The sequence below is a fragment of the Hetaerina americana genome, unplaced genomic scaffold (genome assembly GCF_022747635.1).
Source record: "Hetaerina americana unplaced genomic scaffold, ioHetAmer1.1.p SCAF_120, whole genome shotgun sequence".
NCBI lineage: Eukaryota > Metazoa > Arthropoda > Insecta > Odonata > Calopterygidae > Hetaerina > Hetaerina americana.
This window is the reverse complement of record NW_027286293.1, coordinates 853,752-874,905: the sequence shown is the minus strand read 5'-3', so window position 1 is coordinate 874,905 and position 21,154 is coordinate 853,752.

Genomic DNA, 21,154 nt, shown 5'->3' with positions numbered 1-21,154 from the left:
ACAGCCATTTTGGATTCCTGTGTGCGAGGTCATAGCTGGTTGGTAGTGTTGCTGTTCAAGTGTCTTTTATTGTAAATGTTTTGCCTTGCAATCTGGATACATTGTAATTGATCTCAAATTTTGTGTTTTCATAAGTAATATAAATAGCGGGTGGCTTTATTTGTTAGTTAGGTCATTTGTCATTGACATCAATTTACACTTGAATTAACATTAAATTACCATTCATTGAGCCGGATGAAATTATTATTCATTAAATTCTTAACATTCCCTTTTTTAAATTCCCAAATCTTTGTTTAAAGGTTTGGCAAGTACCATAAAATTAGCATGGCTACTACAGGGTCTTCTGTCATGATACATGCCTGCACCGGTGACTGCATGCCTGTAAGGACCTTTATCACTACATTGGAAGGTATCATGTCTGATCGAAGAGAAGGCTCTTCTTCTGGAGAAGGATACTCCCTTGGGTGGAATTGCAAAAACTAGCCGTAACAATGGGACTGCATCAGTTCACTCGAATGCAACAAGTGGCAGAGTGAACAGAAAGCTGCCCGAGGTTCAGTCTTTCGATGAAGGAGAGATGCCAATCCTTAGACTGGAAGATTGGGAGGCTTTCTTGTGCCGTTGAGGTGGGACGCGACAGCTGCAGCAAGGGATGGAAGAAGTGAAGACAAACCTCATCCTCAAATCCCAACAGATATCAGGTACTAGTAGAAGATAGCCCCTATGGTATCTGCAATCCCTACCTTCACTTATGTGAGAGCACCACTGGACAGGCACCATCAGAGTAGGTGAGGATCCTAATGGTAGGCATTAAGAATGTCAGATGTGTAATGACTCCATTGCAGGAAAGGGCGGACCAAGAGGGTGTGAGCCAGCACCTAATGGCCTGGTGCTCTCAGATTGGCGGAGTTTCCAAGGTGACAAAGGTAGTTGGAGAGGCAGCCATGAAGCACTCCAGGTTTGGAGTCATGGCTGACGTTGGTGTCAACAGTGCCGTTGACTGTGGCTCTGAGGAGATTCCTTCAGGGAATTGAACTCGGAAGTGAAGTGGGTAGGTGGGGTGAAGTGGTTGGGTGGCTTTGAAGAGGTTGATGTGACATAACCTTGCCTTGAGGATTGATCATTGACCTCTGGTTTTGAGCCAAATGGAAGGCATTACTAAGAGGTTGCATCATTTCTGCAAACAAAGGGGCCACAGCCTTCGACCTTAAGTCGATGATTCAATCATGTAGGAGCCCTCTGAATCATTCTGGTGTGAACTACTCATCTAAGGCCACCAGGTGCGCAGTGGGTAGGACATAAGATCACCGCTGAGCTTTTTAGATTAAAGAATAACTCAAATATTGGTTTCCTAAAATCCTCGTTGTTAACTAATTAAGACTTAAACGAAGTGACGGACAGTGCTAAAGTTGCAAACTTATTATGTAGATAAACCGGACAGAACTTTCAGAAATAAAAGGAAAATGATCCCATCAAACGCTCCAGTAATCGTAATGCCGTAAAACATTATCTACATTAGGACAGTGTCTGGCATAGTACAATTTTATTTTTTACATAAAATCAAATGCTTGCGGAATATTCTGAGTACTGTTTAATTACAATATTAGTAAGTTAGTAATTTCCATAATTTAAATCTCTAACTAATGTTTGAACAAAATCAAGGCAATATTAATGTGTTATTGTTAGATTAGAGGAGCTGAGGATGGGTATTTCAGCCAGGAAAAGCCTACACAGAATACAATTATAATACCAAATAGCATTTTGACGAAACAACAAACACAATAAACCGCCAGTTCACCACGCTATGTACTTACGTTTCGTAGGTTCCAAAAAAGTGGACCTTATACTTGTTGCCCTTTGTGCCAGCTGAATGTTCTGGAACAGTTTCGACCTTAAGTAGAATAGGTATTAATAATTAATATTTCAAATTGAGGTGTTTAGTGATCGTTAATGAGAATTACACTTTTACCCTTGCTGGCCATGGCGGATATCCTCTGACTTTGGCAAATACTAAGTCACCTGGAATATAACTTTTAGCCATTTTCAAAGGTGTTTTCCTAATTCACCGGCTCGAGCTTTTACTAGTCAACGATATCATACAGTTCAATCGGTTTGTGCAGAAGCAAATCTTGAACTTTTTGAGCGGGACTTTTCCTGTATTCATACGCCTCGGATTTTCAGACTGCTTAGTGGCTCCGCTCATGAGTGTAGTGCATACAATGCAAATAAATATAATAAATTTAATCCATTTGATGGCTCTACTTTTGTAGAATGTCATACCATATTTTCTCTGTATAATAATTAATGATTTAAATGAATTATAACCGTAATAACTATTTTTGTTAATATTTTCGGTAAACAATTGCCAAACTATCTTGCTTATCATTAGGTTGAAATTCGTTTCAAATTGCACTTAGTCTGGACCTCACTTGAACGTGTATAAATTGATAAACTTATCGGTCCACCTCGTTGGAGGGCACAGAGAATTTTTGTTATTTCTAAAAAAATCACAATTCTACTGATGCGAGAATATGTAAATCCCGAGGTTGCAGTTATTTTAGATTTCTCCGAACAACTTCCAGTTAGTGTGGATTCATTCGGTAATTGTATACTAATTTAGATTCTGACGTTATTGCCGTAATAACATTAGTCTTTTCTCGCCCATTGTAGTTTTAAGTGCTTAAAGCGAATAGATGTAAGATTTTTAGAATATTTTGTCGCTGCACCCCTTCTAGTTTCTTTGGGTGGCTTACCATTAATGCATGTGGTGTTAGCAAAAGATTTTCTGTGATTTCATTAAAGGATTGCATTAACATTAGCGGTGAGTCACTACTATAAATAAGGACTACTGACCGGAGGGGCCGGGATAGCCTCTCTGGGCACCTGCAACACCACCCAAGCTTTGTGATTTTTTGGGTACCAAGTCTTCCTGGGTACCCATTACCGGCAAAGGGAAAGGAACTGGTCCCCGTACCCTATGTGTGATTTCCAAGCGCCGTATAGGGCTTGGTAATGGTTGAACTCTACCATCACCGACCTTCGGGTAATAACTATGTTTATATACATATATCATTATTGGTCGTTCAAGCCTAAAATTGGTTGACTACAGCCCTCCATGCTACCCTATCTGATGCTGATGGGCTTACTTCCTGGTATTTTTTGCAATGTACTTTATTCTATATTTGTCTCTTGGCCTTCCTCAAGGGACTTTTCCCTCCATTTTCCTTCCATCATATTCTTCACAAATCCATTGTGCCTCAGGGTGTGGCCAACCCTTCTGGTTCTTTTTTCTAAGGTAAAATTCCAAGCATGTTGTTCCATTCCACATAGTTGAACACTTTCTCCAAGTCCATGAATGCCACATACAGTTGCTTGTTCACATGTATTAAATTCTCTATTACGATTCTCAGACCAGAGTGTGGCTTCCCTGGTTCCTCTGTTCTTCCTAAAACTAAATGGTTTCCTGATAAGTTATCTTTAATTTTCCTCTCCATTCTTTGACTTAATATTCGTGTAAGTATTTTTGATTCCATTGACACAAGACTCAAGGTTCAGTGTTCCTCACATTTCGCTGTCCTCGTTTTTTTCTTCTAGAAACACAATCATCACACTCCTTTGATAGTCTTCCTTCTTTGTAGTTATCTTTGATTGTTGCTTACAGATTGTCCTTGGCTTTATATCCGAGTGCCTGGATGATGTCTTCATCGATTTTGTCATTTCCATGAGCTTTGTTAAGGTCTTTTACTGCTCTATTGAATTTGCACCTCAGTATGTATGGGCCTTTGTTTCCATCATCCGTTTCACTCTCGTCCTTCATCAGGTTTTCTTCCAGCAGCCTCGAGCCTTAGTAGTTCTTCGATGTATTGCTTCCATCTATTGGCCACATCTTCACCTTCTATCAGTTTATCCCCTTTTACATCCCTGATGTTATTGCTTTTCATTTTCCCTTCTCTGAAATGTTTCTTTGCCAGTTTGTATGCTGTGGCAGTATTCCCCTTCATATTTTCGTTCATTTCCTCGCAGCAGGCTTCTATGCAATTCTTCCTAGCCTTTTTGCATTCTCGGTCGACTTGGTTCTTAAGCTTCTTGTGGAGCCTTTCTCCATCATCATTCCTGGCGTTCTTATAATTTCTTCCTTCTTCTACTAGTTCCCTTATCTCTGTTGTGGCCAAAGGCCTTGATGGAAGGCCAAAAGCAGAGTAGAGTGTTTGCTAGCGATGGCCTTCTGCAACAGCATTTCAGCCATTCCCCAACCCCTTAGTGTCCCAACTTGGCACCAGCAGACCAATTCCTATTCCCAGAAGTGAACTCCTCCCTCAAAGGACATCACCATGGGTCCCAAAATGCCGTCAATGAAGCTTGCACGCATATCCTTAAGGACCTTCTGGAATCTGCCTAACAGGGAGCCTTTGTGTTGTAAAAAATCCGCTGGTAAAAGTATGTAGAAGCTCACGGGATGTACTTTGCCGAATTTTGAAGCATTGTAGCAATATCAGAAATAAATCTGCTTTTCCAGATACTTGTTATACAAAATATTTGCAATCTACAGGGCCATGTAGGTTATCATAATCAGCATCTATGTTTGTCTTCCTTGTCACGAGGTGAAGAAGAATCTGCGGACCATGACATTTGGTCCCCCTTCTCCCTCCTCCACTTGCTGCAACAAAGGGCCTTTGGACAACCACTTCTTCTTCCAGGCCATCAGCTGTCATCTATGCTGTACTTCTCATATGATTTCCCAATTCTCCTTTATTGCTCACGCTCCTCTCTTTTGGTTGGCACTGAGAAACTGGTCTGGACTAAGTTTACTTAGATTGTGTTCAATGGGATAGTATTCTTGAAGAGAGTTCCCATGAAGATTGCTAAGCTTATCCAATTCATGATGTGATTCTAGGTATAATGGAACTCCCACATTTGAAAGCTGCGTTTATGAGTGGAATGGATGTTAGAGTTTGAGAGGCAACAAACTCGCCAATCACTTCCCAACTGGCAATTACCCCTCCTCAACCAATGACACTGCCTATGAAATATTGTCAGAAATCCAGGCAAACAAAGTTTTCGTACTGATTTTTTAATTGATTAAATACACTTCATTTACAGGTGATGAATTAATTCAAAGAATATGTTGGTCTTCAGCTCATACTTTAGCTTCATATGCACTTTGCTATGATTAGTCAGGTCGAAAAATATAATGATCTATTATGCTATTTATTGATGAATACTTAGAGGTAATAAATATTTGAAACACCAAAATAATCCCATGCAACTCAAATGAGAATTTTTGCTAAGTTTACCTTATGAAAAAAATTAGGAGAACTGCATGTAAAAATATGGAAATTTGCAAGCAGGTAAAAGTGAATTTATATTTCTCCTTATACTAAAGTTTAATATTTTATTGAGGTTTAAAAATGTTCACTATCCCACAGAATTAGCACTCAATTCCCTCTTTTTTACGATACACATTTTGCTAGTTGATTTGAGTCGGTATTATTTTTATTACGTATTCTTTTTGGATCGTTTTGCCGAGTTCATTCATTCACAATCACTAATATACATGCACAAATTAACAACAATGCATTATGATTACATTAAAACTGCACTTTTTATTTCCAATATAAATACAAGTTTTGTTTAGAAAGGCAACGATTTTTTCGTGACATGTGCGTGAAGTGCTGAATCAGACCATCAGTTAAGTGTGTGAATGATCGGAGATCATGTTGGCATTGATGAGATGACAGTGCACACCATTATCACTGGCAATTCAGCAGATGCAAAAGATCTGCCCTAAACTCATCCAGAAGGTCTTGATGGATTATCAAGGGTAGAGTTGAGTCTCTGCTTGAAAAGAGCTTCTGCAAAGGCATTACAACATCTACGCAAACATCTTATAGTCACCACTGGGCACCAGCAGACTATTTCTTATGCCCAAAAGTGTATGTAATCCTCCCTCAAAGGACACCATCATAGGACCTTTAGGTACTACCAAAGAACCTTGCACGCATATCCTAAAGGACATTCGAGAATCTGCCTACCAGGGGCCCTTAGATTAGTGGAATAGCCACTGGCAAAAGTGTGTCAACACTCAAGGGATATACGTCGAAGAATTTGGAGGCATTGCAGCAATATCTGAAATAAATCTATTTTTCTAAAACTTTTCCTGATACTTTCTATACAAACCATTTAGGTATGTAAAATGGAATTTGAAACATATATTTATGCAATACTATAATAGCCTACTCATAAATAAGAGAATACTATGGAAAAGAAATACTCAATCACAATATCATCAGCTGTATGTGGAAAATCCTATAATAAAAAACCCTAGAATTATTTTGCTTGGTTTCAACTTAGTGTATTAGGCCTAGTTTCAACTTTTCAGTATCTTCTTTGGCTTTTTGACTTTTCATCCATTTCCTTCATTTTAAAAGTCTTTTCTTAACTATTTCCAACTAGTTAATTCCCTATTCAACTTTTTCTGTATTTTAATTACTCCGTCCTTGTTTTCCTTAATTATATTAGTAACACATTCTTTTCCTGATGACATCTACTGAGCTCATCAAACTCTTAGTTATGTTTAATGCATCAAGAAGCCTTTACAGTATCACACACCTTTTTTAGTACTCCTAATCTTTATTCCAATAGGTTTGCCATGAAGTAGTAATTATTTTTTGAAAAACTCAATAATGCCATTGCATTGCATTAAAAAGAGAGCATATGGACCTGTATGAAAAGTTTTTCAGGATGGGAAACAACATTTTTCAAAAGAGGCATTTCAAATCATATGTAATCCCCCTTCATGCTTCTGTTTTATTGCAGAATATAAAGACATTTAAGGTATTGCTCTTTTATAATACCTGTGATAGCTTAATTAAAGTGGTCTTGGCTGTGTCTCCAAAGGGGTTTCAAAAGACAATGCAATCTATATTTTCCTCTGATTTGCATTTGACTTGCTTTTGAGAGAAAAGTAATTTGCAGCTTGAGTTAACTTTTTATGGTACGTTTATGTAAAGCTTCCAGCAAAGCCAGTGCAGCAATGGAAACAATCCTTTTTAACAATCAGGCACCAATGATGACTGCTTCTAATTTGACTCGCAGCAAAAATCCTGCATCAATATGCTTTGTAAGCTTTAAATTTTCTTCTTCAAATATAAAATTTCCATATTTTGTCCAAGGCTCAGGCAACATCCATCCAGGAATACTGCGTCAGTGGGTCGCCATAGGATGAATCCTTGACTGATGGATCCCACCAGGTGAGAGATAGAGGTAACTCTCGCCCAGAAGCTGAGTTTTTTTGGACAGATGGTATTTATTGAAATGGCATATGCTTCAAGGCAGGTGAGGATTATTTATTCAAATTTATTGGATACGTTGGAAAGTAGGGTAATGGGTCTTTGCCTGGTTTAGGGATGAGAATAATTTTGCATGTTTTCCAGGTTTCTGGAAAGTAGGATGAAAGTTAACAAGGGTTAAAAAGATCAGCTAGCAAGAGAAGGAACTTTGGGACTGAGAGGCAGATTCAAGTATGAAGTTGGTAAGGTCGTCCAGTCCTCGGGCTTTATGAGAAGGGAGTCAGTCAATTATTGATTAGATTTCAAGGGTGTCAGTTAGAGGGGGTAGGTCTGTAGTGTTGGGTGAGAAAAATTGTAGGGTCTTATTTATTTTGTCTTCAGTTGTGCTGTTGGAAGGGTCCAGTGTCATGGTTTGTTGTGGGATGTCTGGTTGTAATTGTGTTTGAAATTTGGGTTTGAATATAAGGTTATTACCTGTCATGTGTCAGGGTAGGGGAGTGAATTTTGCATTGTTTTCAGAGCGATCGTATTCTTTTACAGAGGGAATTTTCCTTGAAGGAAAGTGTGAATATGTGCGCTTCCCATTATTTGGATGTATTTTTATATTTCGTATTCAATTGTGTTGGAAAGGTGAGAGTATAAATGCTTGTCATGAGGGAGGCTGGAGTATTGCCAATTTCAATGGGAGCTGTGGCATAATTTAATGAGATTTATTAGATAATGAAGCAGCGGGCAAAGATGTTGATGTTTTTTGGGACTGTGCATGTGATTTTGTTCAGGGATGTGGCAAGGGACTCTGAGATGAGTATTGCATGTGTACTCGTATTGACGTCTTCATACGTCGGGTTTTGGAGTGGGGTGAGAAGGTCAAAATTGGAACGTAATGTACCAGGGAAATGATGCCAGTCGGTTGATCGAGTGCATGCCATGAGTGCTCCAGCAGTGTTGGGTGGGAAGAGTGTCTATGTCAGGTTTGATTGGAATCACAGAGGATTGGGAGATGGTCAGAATCAAGAGGGTGGATATCGGTAGGGGATTCTTGGAAAGGAAGGTTCTTGGAGACAGCAATATCCAGGACGTCACTACGAGCCCAGGTTTGAGGAGGAATATGGGTGGGTTCAGATGGAGATAAAATGGAAGGAGGGTGCTTTGTCAGAAAGGAATGAAGGATGATGCCAGTTGTTTGAGCGGCAGCCCCAAACATGGAGTTCCAGTTGCATATGAACAGAGACTGATCTCGGAGTGGAAACAGCATCCCTAGATCCTCCTTCCTTAGCTTTTTTGGTGGATGATATATTGTGTGTTGTTGCCATGTGGTGTGTAATACCAATGGCCTTGACACTATTACAAGTGGGGATAGATAGCCGGGTGTGCTTAATGTCCTTCCTGACTAAAACAGTTCCTCCTGCGTGCGAGTTTCCATCGATTTTGTAGTGTTGTGGGTGGGAGAGCAATATGCAAGATGTGGTTTCAAAAATGTTTCTTGAAGAAGTATGATGTCAGTGTTGTACTCCGCAGTGTATTTAAGTAACTCGTTTCCTTTACGATATCCCATTACAGTTCCAAGAATGTTTACATTATTCGGAGTGTTTTTAGAGTGTATGTCGTCCATTGTTCAGCTTGGATGACGAACATATGTTCCTGCGGGAAGTTTTATTCTTTTAGGGTGGGAAGAGAGGACATTTTGCCCCATGTGTCCTTGAAAAAGAACATAAAAGCTACGGCTGATCATAATTGGACAAAGCAGGAGTTGACCCGACTGAGTAGGGTAGCGAGGGAAAGGACTGTGGCATGTTAAGGGCAAGGGGGTGGAATAAGATGAGGTAAGTTGGGGGAGTGGGTGTTCTGGGAACAGGAGATCAGGGCCTGCTTGGCATCCTTTTGAACCTGGCAACCTCGGTAATTAGCCATGTGGTCCAGTTTGCAAAGATAACACCTTACCAGTGTATCGTGGGATTTCTCACAGGTGGAAGAATCATGGGGACTGCCATAACAGAGACAGTTTGGTGGTAAAGTGCAATGGTTTTTAGTGTGCACGATCATTTGAAATCTGAGGCATTGCACTGGGATGTGTACTTTCCTGAAACAGTCGGTCTTGATGCTAAGGCCTGAAAGGTAGGTTTCTGCTAGGAGCACCTGTATCCAAAATGTTTTCAAAAATCAGTTGACATGAGCAGGTGGGATATTTTGAGACCAATGTCTGTCCCAATAAACACTCAACGTTGGAGGGGCAAGTGGACCACATCAAGTGGACAGAAACTATTTTATCACTTCCTCAGAAATAGAGAGGAAGAGACCTTTCACGAAGAACTTCTTTCCTCATTCTGTTACTAGTTGGTATGTGTCAAAGGGCACATCCAATGATTTAATATGGAGGATACCTTATCATCATCAATAGTGTAGCATTTAATAATGCCTGAGATGGGGCCGGCGGAATGAGGGACAGACAGGATTAAGCATGCTTTTGGAATTTCAGCAATGGTTAACTATTGACAGTCAACCATTTAGAAATATCAGCAGAGCAAAACGGTGGGAGGTTTTTTTTAAAATTTATGTTGGTGGTGACGCAAGTGGGTTTGAAGTGCATTTGTTTGGTTGTGCTTCGTCCTCCACCAAAGTGCAAAAAAGGGGTCAACCCATTCCTCACATGAATTGGTATGGATGTTGACTGACCGTGGGGTTGGCTTGACTTTCTGATTGTTTGCCTATTGGATTTGCCATTGGTAGAGAGGACTTCGAGCTAGAAGAGCTGGAGGGTGTCCTTGTGGGTTCTTTAGTGTAGTTTAACTGCCACGGCAGGATGTTCCACTTGGAGTTTTTCATCACGTTTGCTGCTATCCTCGTGGAGTTTTTCCATGGAGCCATTCTCAAAGTCCGAGTTTCGGCATGACTAGCCAGACCCAGTCACAATTGAATTTACTTTCAATGTGTTCTAGCTTGCTTGGTTTTATTGGAGTAGGCTACATCTATGGTTGAGAAAGAAGTGAAAAAATAAATAATTTTTAAGGCCATAATTCAATTGCTGAACATGGCTCCAATGAGTACTAGAACCAAGTGATACGTCCCAAAAAAAGTAGATTAAATCCAGAAAAAAAATGAATTTCAGATCAAAGAAAATTTCTTTGAAAGAGCACCCTTGGGCATCAACACACCAGTGTCACTGCTTGGATGTGGAGCTGGCAATTGTAGAAAGAAGTGGGCGGTGATCTGATTGGTGGGAATTAATGAGATTTACTTGATGTTAAACAAAGTTAGCAAATCAAGAAAATCAAATTTTGCATTGGAATCTCCCATAACAATATCATTGATATCACCTGCAATTATCTTACAAAAAAGGAAATAAATGTTTCCTCTACAATTACCTCAAAAAATTCAAAATCATTGTTTGTTCATTCCCAAAATGCAAGGGAAACCATTTCTACAATTAAACAAAAATTTTTTATTTCATCCTTAACAATATACTACAAGTTTAATGGCATTCTTGGAGGTGGAGCCTCCTTTCTTGAGGAAACAGTTTTCATAGGCGGAAGAGGCCTTATTTTCCGTCCAAATCGCCCAGTTTTCCTCTGCCAGAGTCCAGATCTTGGCCTATTCCCAAGTTCTCTGTTCCTCTGCGCACTTCCAATGGGAGTCCTGCTATGCATTATATTTGACAGCCTCCCTGAAAATTAAGTACATGTTATTGTTTCTACTCAAGAAAATTGATTAAAAATTATTTTAAGCAGAAACTAAGCCGGAAACAACTGGCAGCAATAGAAAACCATGATGATGGATAAAAATGTTGGCAATCATTTTGAAAACTTTGCTGAAGTAATTTAAGAAGGTTAAAGTAATAAAAATATGAAGTTGACAACAAGAGCATATTAATATTGATCCCTCCCATGGACTACAACCTTGAGGTATTGGAAGGGCTTTTGCATTCTGATGACCCCTGGAGCTGTGCTGGTGGGAGCAATGGTAATTGCTCCTGGTAGGGTCACCCATGCCAATAAGTTGAAGGTTATGAGACAAACGAAAGATAAACAATGCAGCCGGTGTTCCTCAATGAGGTGGCTGCAAAGGCCAGCGGGGCAGCCATTGAGTGATGATGTTACATGAAAAACACTATTGAGAAAGGCAATGGCACACCACCTCAATTACTATTCCCAAAAACTTTATGATGCTTAATATAAAGAATATGAGTCCTGGCAACTATGGAACTTGGCCCAATTGGCCGTGTGTTGTGCCCGACAGTGGGAGAGGCAAGGCTTCCGCACTTGTCATTTCACTAAAACCTTGCAAAGTAAAATTGACAGCAGCAGCAGGACAGAAGACGAAGAAGAAGATGACCAAATTAATTAGAATAGGAACTTGGAATGTTAGTACAATGTCCAGGACTGGAAAATTAGAGAATATATAGTGAGAGATGGGAAGAGGAAACATAGACATATTAGGTCTATGCGATGTGAGATGGAAGGATAGCGGGGATAACTGGAGCGATAGTTACAGAGTAAGAAACAGCGGAGGGGATGAGAGCCATGGGTTGCCATAATATACAGGGTGCGGCACTTAAATCTGGGCAAGCACCAAGCACATGTTTCCTCGTATAAGATTTCCTTGTCAGGTTAGGGAAACCTTCCCCAGACTTCTCCGAAGCATTATACTAATCAGCAATATCGTAAACAGTCATTTGGGGTACCAGAAGAATTGAACTATTTCGAAATATAACTCCCAGGGCGAGGACTTTCGATAACATCGGTTTTTCATTTGTACTCTACACTCGTGCGTACCATCTAAGCCATTTTGAGGTTATGGCTCTTTACTAGATACCTATAGCTTTCAAGAACGCCAATCGCGACCTCCAGTGGAACTACAATGAATGGGAAATTCAAATTGAATTTTGTCCGGATTTAAGCATTGCACCGTGTAAATTAAAAAGCTTGTAAAAAGCAAAATCAACATACGGCAAGCAATGGCTAGAATATTACAAGGAGGGATAAAAGGAGAGCCCACGAACTTGGTCATTTCTCAGGTATCCATGACAACAAGCAATCATGAGGGGGAAGAAGTCGATAGGATATAAAATCAGTTGGAGGACATAATCGCGAGTGTTCCTGCAGGGGAACATTTGATAGTGATGGAGGATTGGAATGTGACGTTAGGCGAGGGAAGAAATGGTGATGAGGTGGAGTACGGTTTAGGTATAAGGAGTGACCCCGGGGAGAAAGAAATTGAGTTCTGTAGGAGACAGGTTTATCATCACCGACACTTGGTTTAGACAACACAAGAGGCATTGGTAGGCATAAAAAATGCCAAATGCCTCAGAAAGGTTTCAGTTAGATTATATCATGTTTAGGCACAGATAAGGCATTAATTTGGCACTGTTATATAATCTGATGCCCATTTCAAAGGGTCCTAAGTTCAATGCTTTAGTTCTTATATTCCCAATATGGATGTCATTCCTTCCTCTGGTGTAATGATGATAATAGGCAGAGTTAAGAGAATAGTTGTCAATGTTATTTTTTATATTTAGAATTAAAAAATAATGTAGATGCACGGAAGTGGTAGAATATTTAATTCATGGAAAATAGGCCTTGATGGAGCATTGTGAGGTTTCCTGGTGATGATTCTAATAGCTTTCTTTTACATTTTAATGATGATTTGAGAAATAGCAGCTGATCCCCATAATATTATACTGTAGGTTATATTTGAATAAATTTCCCCATAGTATAAATTGAGTACTGGTTTTTAATTGTAGTTTCATACAGGTGTCTTAATAAGTAGCACGTTGAACTGAGCTTGTGTTGAAGGGCTTTTACATGAGTATATCAAGAAATATTTGCACATAGAGAAATACCTAGAAATTTGCATTCTGTCACATTCTCAATTGATTGGTCATTGATTTTTACCAGCAGATCATCTGACACGTTCTAATTGCGTGTAAAGTATACTATTTTACTTTTATTTACATTTAAGTCGGGAAGGTTGTCTGTACACCACTTGCTTATTGCAAGTGTGACAGACTTCGAATTTTCCTCAAGGCTGGGATATGTTTTTGTTGATATTATTACATTAGTGTCGTCAGCATACAACACTGGTATTATTCCATCATTATTTGGTAAGCAGTTAGTTAGGTCATTGATATATATCAGAAAGAGGACTGGCTCAAAAGTTTAGCCTTGTGGAATGCCTTTATTAACTTGGTATGCTTCAGATGAATATTTGACCCATCCACTGATAACACTACTTTCTGAGTGTGATTATGAATATAGGACTTCATGCAGTTTAGAGGAATTCCTCTAATTCCTATTTTATTGAGTTTAATTAGTAGTCTATTGTGGTTTACCTTATCAAAAGCCTTTGACAAGGCAAAAAACATTCCAAGAGTTTTGCGTTTAGCATCCAATGAATTAAGCATGCTGTCGATTGCCAGACATGGCAGTTGTGGTAGACCTTTCAGATCTAAATCCATGCTGAGAATTTGAAAGTAGGAAGTTTTTTATGACCAGAGTGATGGTTGCAATTCAGCTGTTGGGGACAGATGGAATGAGAGACTCAATCCAATAATGAGTGGTAGATTTTCCTCTTTGATTAATTATGAAGAGTCTATTATCTCATTGATCGAATGTGATGGATGGATAATTAATTGATTACAGGGCATTAAGAGGCATTTACTATCTATCATCCATTTAAGTCCTCTCTCATCTCAATGCTACTGGATAATAACATATAATCCTATTGAAAAGTTACTCCAGCCAAGCCCAAATGATTTACCCACATTACTTATAAGCATTTAAAGTATTATGATGAGTCCTTGAACGAGTTGGGAGCAACTGTGTGTGTTATTCAATTGAAGTTTAGCTAATCTTGTTAAGTGTACTTCAACATAAGATTAGGAGAGAAAATGCCAAACTTAGTTACAAAATTTACTTGGAAATATTCATTGAACTTTCAAAATCAGAAGGTAGTTTGCAGATTAAGACATGACCTAGCAGTATGAAATGTTCAGGATACGTCGGGGTCAATGACCCCGACTGGTGAACTCTTGAGGGAGTGGAGAGGATTCGGGCTTGGGATCTCTGAAAGGCCCTTCCACAGTGGTGAGATTTGAGTCGAAATTTCAAACTTTCAAAATTAGCTCATGAAATGGACACAATAATTAAAATAATATGATTCAAGACCATTTCAAACTTATGCAAATCTTTGGATAGCCATTTATATTTCATTATGTTATTATCTGCATAAAAGACATAGCGCACTTTTTCTAAATAAAGATTATGAAGCTGCTAACAATTCTAATTATCTAGTAGTAATTACAACTCTTAAATTTGTTAGGAGGGTGAAAGGAATCTATTGTTAGGTTAAAAAGTTATGATAAAAACTACATGGTAATTCAGTCAGACACAGACCTGAGACTATTATATTGTATTATATATAATTGAAAGGAGGCCAAAATTCAGTAACACATTAAGCATATCCGATTATGAATAATGATCACTTATTGATGTACCCTCTCTCAGTCACTCGAGATAATCCACACAATAACCAATATTATTATTTCATCATGATACAAGCTGTTAAATTTAAACATTTTAACTACTCCGATTTCATTACTTAGTTCATTTGCCAGCTCAATTGCCTATCTTTCTCCCCAACCAGTCATCAACATTAAGACAAGCATGATGGGTAAGAGCAGAGATGAAAACTTTGGTAAAACTTACAGTATGGCGAATAATGTATGCTGAGTGGGTAGCCCACTTTCCTTCCCTTAACAAGAAAGCTTACACAATCAAAAAATCATGCAGCTGCTTGTCAATCAGTTTAATTCAGGGATATTTGTAAGTATTAGACCAACAGAATATATACTTCCAATTTTAAGGTTTAACCACTGCACTAACTGAAACGCAATACGAATACATACTTTACCACCATTACAAAATTTCTTGGAATCAATAATTTGTCTTTCTTATCTTAAATAAAATGGTTAAACAAATACCATTGATTATGGTGTCAAGGCCAACATCACTGGATATTATTCCATGATAATCTCACAGTAAGTCCATAATTTACGAAAATAATTTTCTTTTCAGGCTTACATTCCTGTCTATGTCATAACAACCAAGAGATTATTATAGAAGATTTCATTTCTATATGCATCAGAATTCCTGCCTGATTTGGCCCACCAATGCTCCAAAAATAGAGAAAATAAATAAAACAACGGAAAACATAGAAGTCATATACGTGGGTAGAATGATTTCACAGAGCATTGATTACATTCTTATCCTCCTCCATTTCAACAACCCAAGAGCTTGATCTGAATTACCCGAGTTCCTACCACATTGAACAGTATTTTAAACAAAATGTTTCCTAAAGTGAGGCTGCATTTAATGGGGGGAAGGTGTACGTGTACAACTTCGACTTATAACAAGCAAGCCATATTTGTGGAAAAATAGCTACTATTAAGTATTTTTTTCCAGCATCAGGCATGGAAAATGGTTGTCTTATAACCAATTTTGATAACAATACTGTTTTGAGCCAGTAGTATGCAACATAGGGTTCATATCTCCTTCCTAAAAAATTTCCACATAAATCGTTAATGTTCACAATGTAGCACATTTGGTTACATGTCACATGTGGTGCTACTCAGAAAATTATGCACATTGAGCGCTAAGGGTTGCTGCTCCTATACATGCGTTGTATCTCTACCGATAATCTCAAGAGTTCACAGGCACTCTGCCTTCAGTAAAATTGAAGTTGTAATGGTATAGAAAATGTACATGTCAACAACGCCAATTTTGAAAACGTAAAAATAATAATAGGAACTAAAAGAGAGTTTCAAAAGTAGTTAAAATAATAGCCTCATGGGATCATACGAGAGAAGATTGTTATACAGCATGGAATTTAAACTCAAAGTCATGAATTATGCTTCAGAACCCAAAAACGAGGCAGCTGTGAGGCACTTTGGCCCACCTCCGACTGAGAAGATGATACCAGAATAGAGGTAGCAGGAGGTATATTTAGTAAAGACAGATATGAATATAATAAGGATGAAGCTCATGTGCCCCATAGATAAGGTCAAAGCTGAAGAAACATGTTAGGAACTGGATAATAAATCACCAGAAGAACAACATGACTGTCTCAACAAAAATTATTTTAATTGAACCGACAAAATAGATGCAATGTATATTTATTGCTGAATTTCCTAAGATGATAATACTGTGCCTGAGATGCATGGTGAGAAATGGACTGTGCATATGTACCTGATATACAATCACACCAAACTACTACATGAATACTAAAGAATGGCTATAAAGCACCAACCCATGAGGTCATACTGACCAGAAGAATGAAACGGTTGTTGAATTTTAGTGTTTATGTTCGGTAGAAAATCCTCACAGAATGTTAAGAGAGACACAATCAAAATTTGTTTTTGAAAAGTGATATTAAGAATGCGCTCGATGGAAGTGAAGATGGGGAGGGTAGAGAAGATGTTATAGACGCCCAATAACCAGGATGCCCTTCGACCTCAACAGGAACAAAAATCTTGCAAGAGTGAACACTTTGTTGGGCAGGGATTGCAGATTAAGTATTCGCATGGTTTCTGATGAACCTGGCATCCCTCTGAGTGATATGCATCGACTTGTGAGCTAAAACATAGGCAAGAGAACGGTGTGCGCGAAGTTGGTGCGGCGAGGGCTCTCAGACGACCAAGGAAACTTGCACACAGATCTGCCAAGAGCTTCTAAAACATGAGAGTGAGGATCCAAATTTTTTAGACAATGCGCCACCAGACCTTTTCCTCTTCCCCCACCTCAAATCCATGCTGTGAGGAAGTCACCAGTGGAAGCATTACAACAGGCTGTGAAGAGGGAGCCTCGCAGTATTCCGGATGCCGCCTTCCCGAAGGCATACGAGGAATGGGAAACCCGTAGCAGCAATGTGTGGGGGTGCTACTCGGAAAACCTTCGGGTGAATGTATCAATTCTGGCAATAAAGTTTCATTTTAAAAAATCAACTCAGTCCCACTACTTTTGGGACAGACCTTCTATACACAATAAACATGAATAATCAATCTTAAATTCATTTACCCTGCAAGTAGAAGCTCTTTAAATGGATTTCAAAACTGAGTCATTGAATTCTTTGATTTCAAATTTAAGCGGTTGGTAATATTTATTAAAACAAAAATTAAGTACTCTTACCCCAAGATATCTCCAGTCAATTTGATAATTTACATGCTTTTATCAAGATCTCCCTTCTCACTCTCGTGTGCAGCTAACTTTTCTTCATGTTCCACCCTTGACCGAGAAGGTCGACTGTTTGATGACTCACCAACACAATCCGAAAGACTTTCACTTTTAGTTACAGTAGTAGTGCAGTCCATTGGCAAATTGTCCAACTGTAAGACAGGTTTAAATAAAGAGTAATCACCGCACAATACATTATTAATTACTGCATAAAACTAAGATCAACGCATCAAAGAATTAGATACCTATATTTACTTTATATGTAAGAAAGGGTGCATAAGAGTTAAACACATATTAATTAGAATTGATACTAAGATATTAGTATGTAAAGAATATGGAATAAGAGCACCATCCTCATCAGCATTTCCTTGTGAATGCATGTTAGTGACAGTTAGTGTTAATGACAATCCTGGTGACAGATCCAGGAGTCAAATTCTTAGTTGTGGATACAATGTCCCAAGGTTGCTAGAGGATAAGGAGCTAGGGAGGGTGGCACACTCTTTGAGGCTGAGGATACTTTGGACCATCATATGGAGGAAGGCCAACTTCAACCACAGGAGACGGAAATGCCTGGACAGCCATCTGTTGGAAATCATTTAAAAATGAACACTTACCAGTGATTCCAGGGTGGGAATATTGACCCAGAAAACCTGTTTCCAATAAAAAGTAGGGATGGCCTGACAATAAATACGGATATACCAGTCTATTAATACCAACCAATACAATCAAAAACTTACTGTGATATATCCATGACAGTGACAAAAATACACATTACAGATTAAAAAATACAGGTATGACAAGCACATTAGCAAATTAGGAATTAAAACTACTCTTGACCAGCCAATTGAATGAATAATGAAATAAGGACCATCTGCACTTTTCCACAGTTTATTTAACGTACGATGCGTTCCAACTCATCGAGTCATCATCAGGTACAAGACCCAGGTACAAGTTCATTATGATAAACTTCCACGACCTCAAGCCTGAATCTGTTGAACCAATTGAATGAATATTTGAAAATTTCCAATGAAGGCACCAGTACACACACATGCCAGTCCCACTTTCAATAGGATAAGGGCTGCCCGGGAAGTGCTTAAAAAGTTCCCAAGAACCTGCTTAAAAACCCCATTACTTTCTAATTAAGTTGACTAATGTCAGCATAGAAAATATATTTACTCAAATTCACTGAATTATTTCCAGAGAATGTGAAAGCTGATTGCATAATGTGTCACTTATCTTTTTGTTAGTTCTAGTTTTTCAGTTTTCTATGGATAATTAAATTTTTCTTAAATTTAAAAACTGGCATCGGGAAGTTATTTAAAAATCATGTTCATTGGACCTTCCTCCATAGTGTCTCAATTTCATTCTTGTCACTTGGAACTGATGAAGTTACCACTCATGAACATAACTGGGACATCTTGTATGAATCATCATATCTGAGAGACAAGAGCACATTAATATAGCGTACATACGAGACAAACCAACGGTTGGGAAGAGTACGTTTTTGTTTCAGGGTCATAGCCATAGACCCATGACTCATCTCCAGTTTTAACCTTTCTTAGAAAACCTGGGTCATCATTTGTAGCTGGGAGCAAGTCCCCTGCAACTGCAGCACAAAATTCTTGACATTAAAGAGATCAAAGGGCATACGATGAGGCAGGTGGTGATCATTCCAAAAAAGGACTTTGCTGATTGTTTTGAAAAGTGGAGGAGACGCTGGGATAAGTGTGTGAGGTCCCAAGAGGAGTACTTCAAAGGGGACTACTTGCACACCATATGCATTGATTTACCAGGCAATAAATCCAAAGAGAAACCAGAGGTCACCGAAATGGTGTTAATGTGTCATTATCAAACTGAGTGGGATTACATTCCAAAAAAATTAAACACAGTGATTAACACAAAAAAGGAAAGTAGAGATAAATTTAACTCAACCAATTTGCTGCGTATTGGGGTACATCACTTTTAAGGTAAGTCAATATCTGAGGTCATTCCCCTAACTTCTTAGTTTACACTGCCCAAGGAATTTTTACTGGTCTTTACACCTTAAACGGTAAGAGTATTGTTAAATTCATAATTACCGCACTGCCAACTGCTACTCCTCCCACAGATCTTCCATCACTGCCAGAATCTTTACGGGAACCAATGGTTGCAACTGGCTTTCCTTGTACACTTGCCAGAGGAAGTGATGGATTTTCCTTATTGATATCAGATCCTCTCGAGGCACGCACGGCCACGGCTCTTCCTCCTTCAGGAAAGAGTTCTGGCTTCATCTTCCTGCCACTTTGACGCAGACTTTCAAGTTTAGGAGAGGCTCCTTGGTGCACTGTAGCAGATGGTTTTTGGTATGATTTTCCACATGAAGAATTCTTCATACCAACCACATTACCATGTCTACTGCGCCGGACTCTACTTTCAGGCTCCTGAATAAAGGAGGGCAGCTCTTATCAATGACTCAGTAAAAACATCTCTTACGTGGTCATTACCATTTACACGAATAATTGAGAATTAATTGAAATATTATACAAAATAAAATGGCCATAAATAACCCTCTTTTGCTTGAATACTTGTCACCTCACAAACAATAATGACAAAATTTACAGTTTCAAAACTTCTGCTTATATGAGAGAAAACATACTTGGCAGCTTCAAATTCTGCATGTCCACTAGCAATATTTTTATCTATGCTAAACACACTTTCCAGAGGCTACTCTTCAAGCAATTAAAAGTCACACACGATACACTGTAATTAGCATACATTTGACTCTTTCAAGCCAACTCCTTCCTTTATTCCTTTATCGATGTTTCTCTTTTCACCATCGGCAGCTGTAGGGGTAGCACTTGCTCCACCCAATGGCAAATCTCTACTTTTCTGCATTCTTGCCACACTGGAAGCCATAACACTTGCTGCAGGAGCTTTGGACCAAGACACTTTTTCATTCTGTGACTTTTACAATAAATAAAAAAAATGTAACATTTTTAATGCAGTTGAACTAACCCACACAATGGCATGCAAATAAAAAAATCAAATGCAGTAATCGACCCCAACATCGGTTTGGTAGGTTATGGTAGTGTTCAGACAGTAATAAGTCTGATGGCGTGTGAAGCTCACACATCAGGGTGGAGGGACCAGACCCTTTCCCTGTGCCAGTTATGGCTTCCCAGGAAGATCTGGCACCCGAAAAATAACACAGCTTGGGTGGAGCCGATTGTGCCCATAGGCATTCCCAGGAATCGAACCCAGGCCCTGCAGTCAGTAGTTCATTGCTCTACCCTTGGACTACCACGTCCCTAACAGGGTAAAATTAAAATCATTTTGAAACTGATTTTAATTTTTCAGGTACATATTTAAGAAGATCACCGCACCATTAAATTTTCACTTATGTTTTATGAATAAAGAGGTGTATACTACATGCATGCTAAATAAACAAAGTGCATCAAGAGTAATAACAGATTCACAAACAATGCAAAGAGGAGCTCATGGAACTTGTGCGATTTTGAAAGGAAGTTTTCAGGTCACTATAATGAGTGGTAATCTTGTAGCAAATGCAGATCCTTCTCTGAAAAAGGAAATCTTTATGGCCACATGATAATTACAAATAGCCTCACCTGAGTTAATTAAACAAAGAATCTTGCAGCTACAGGG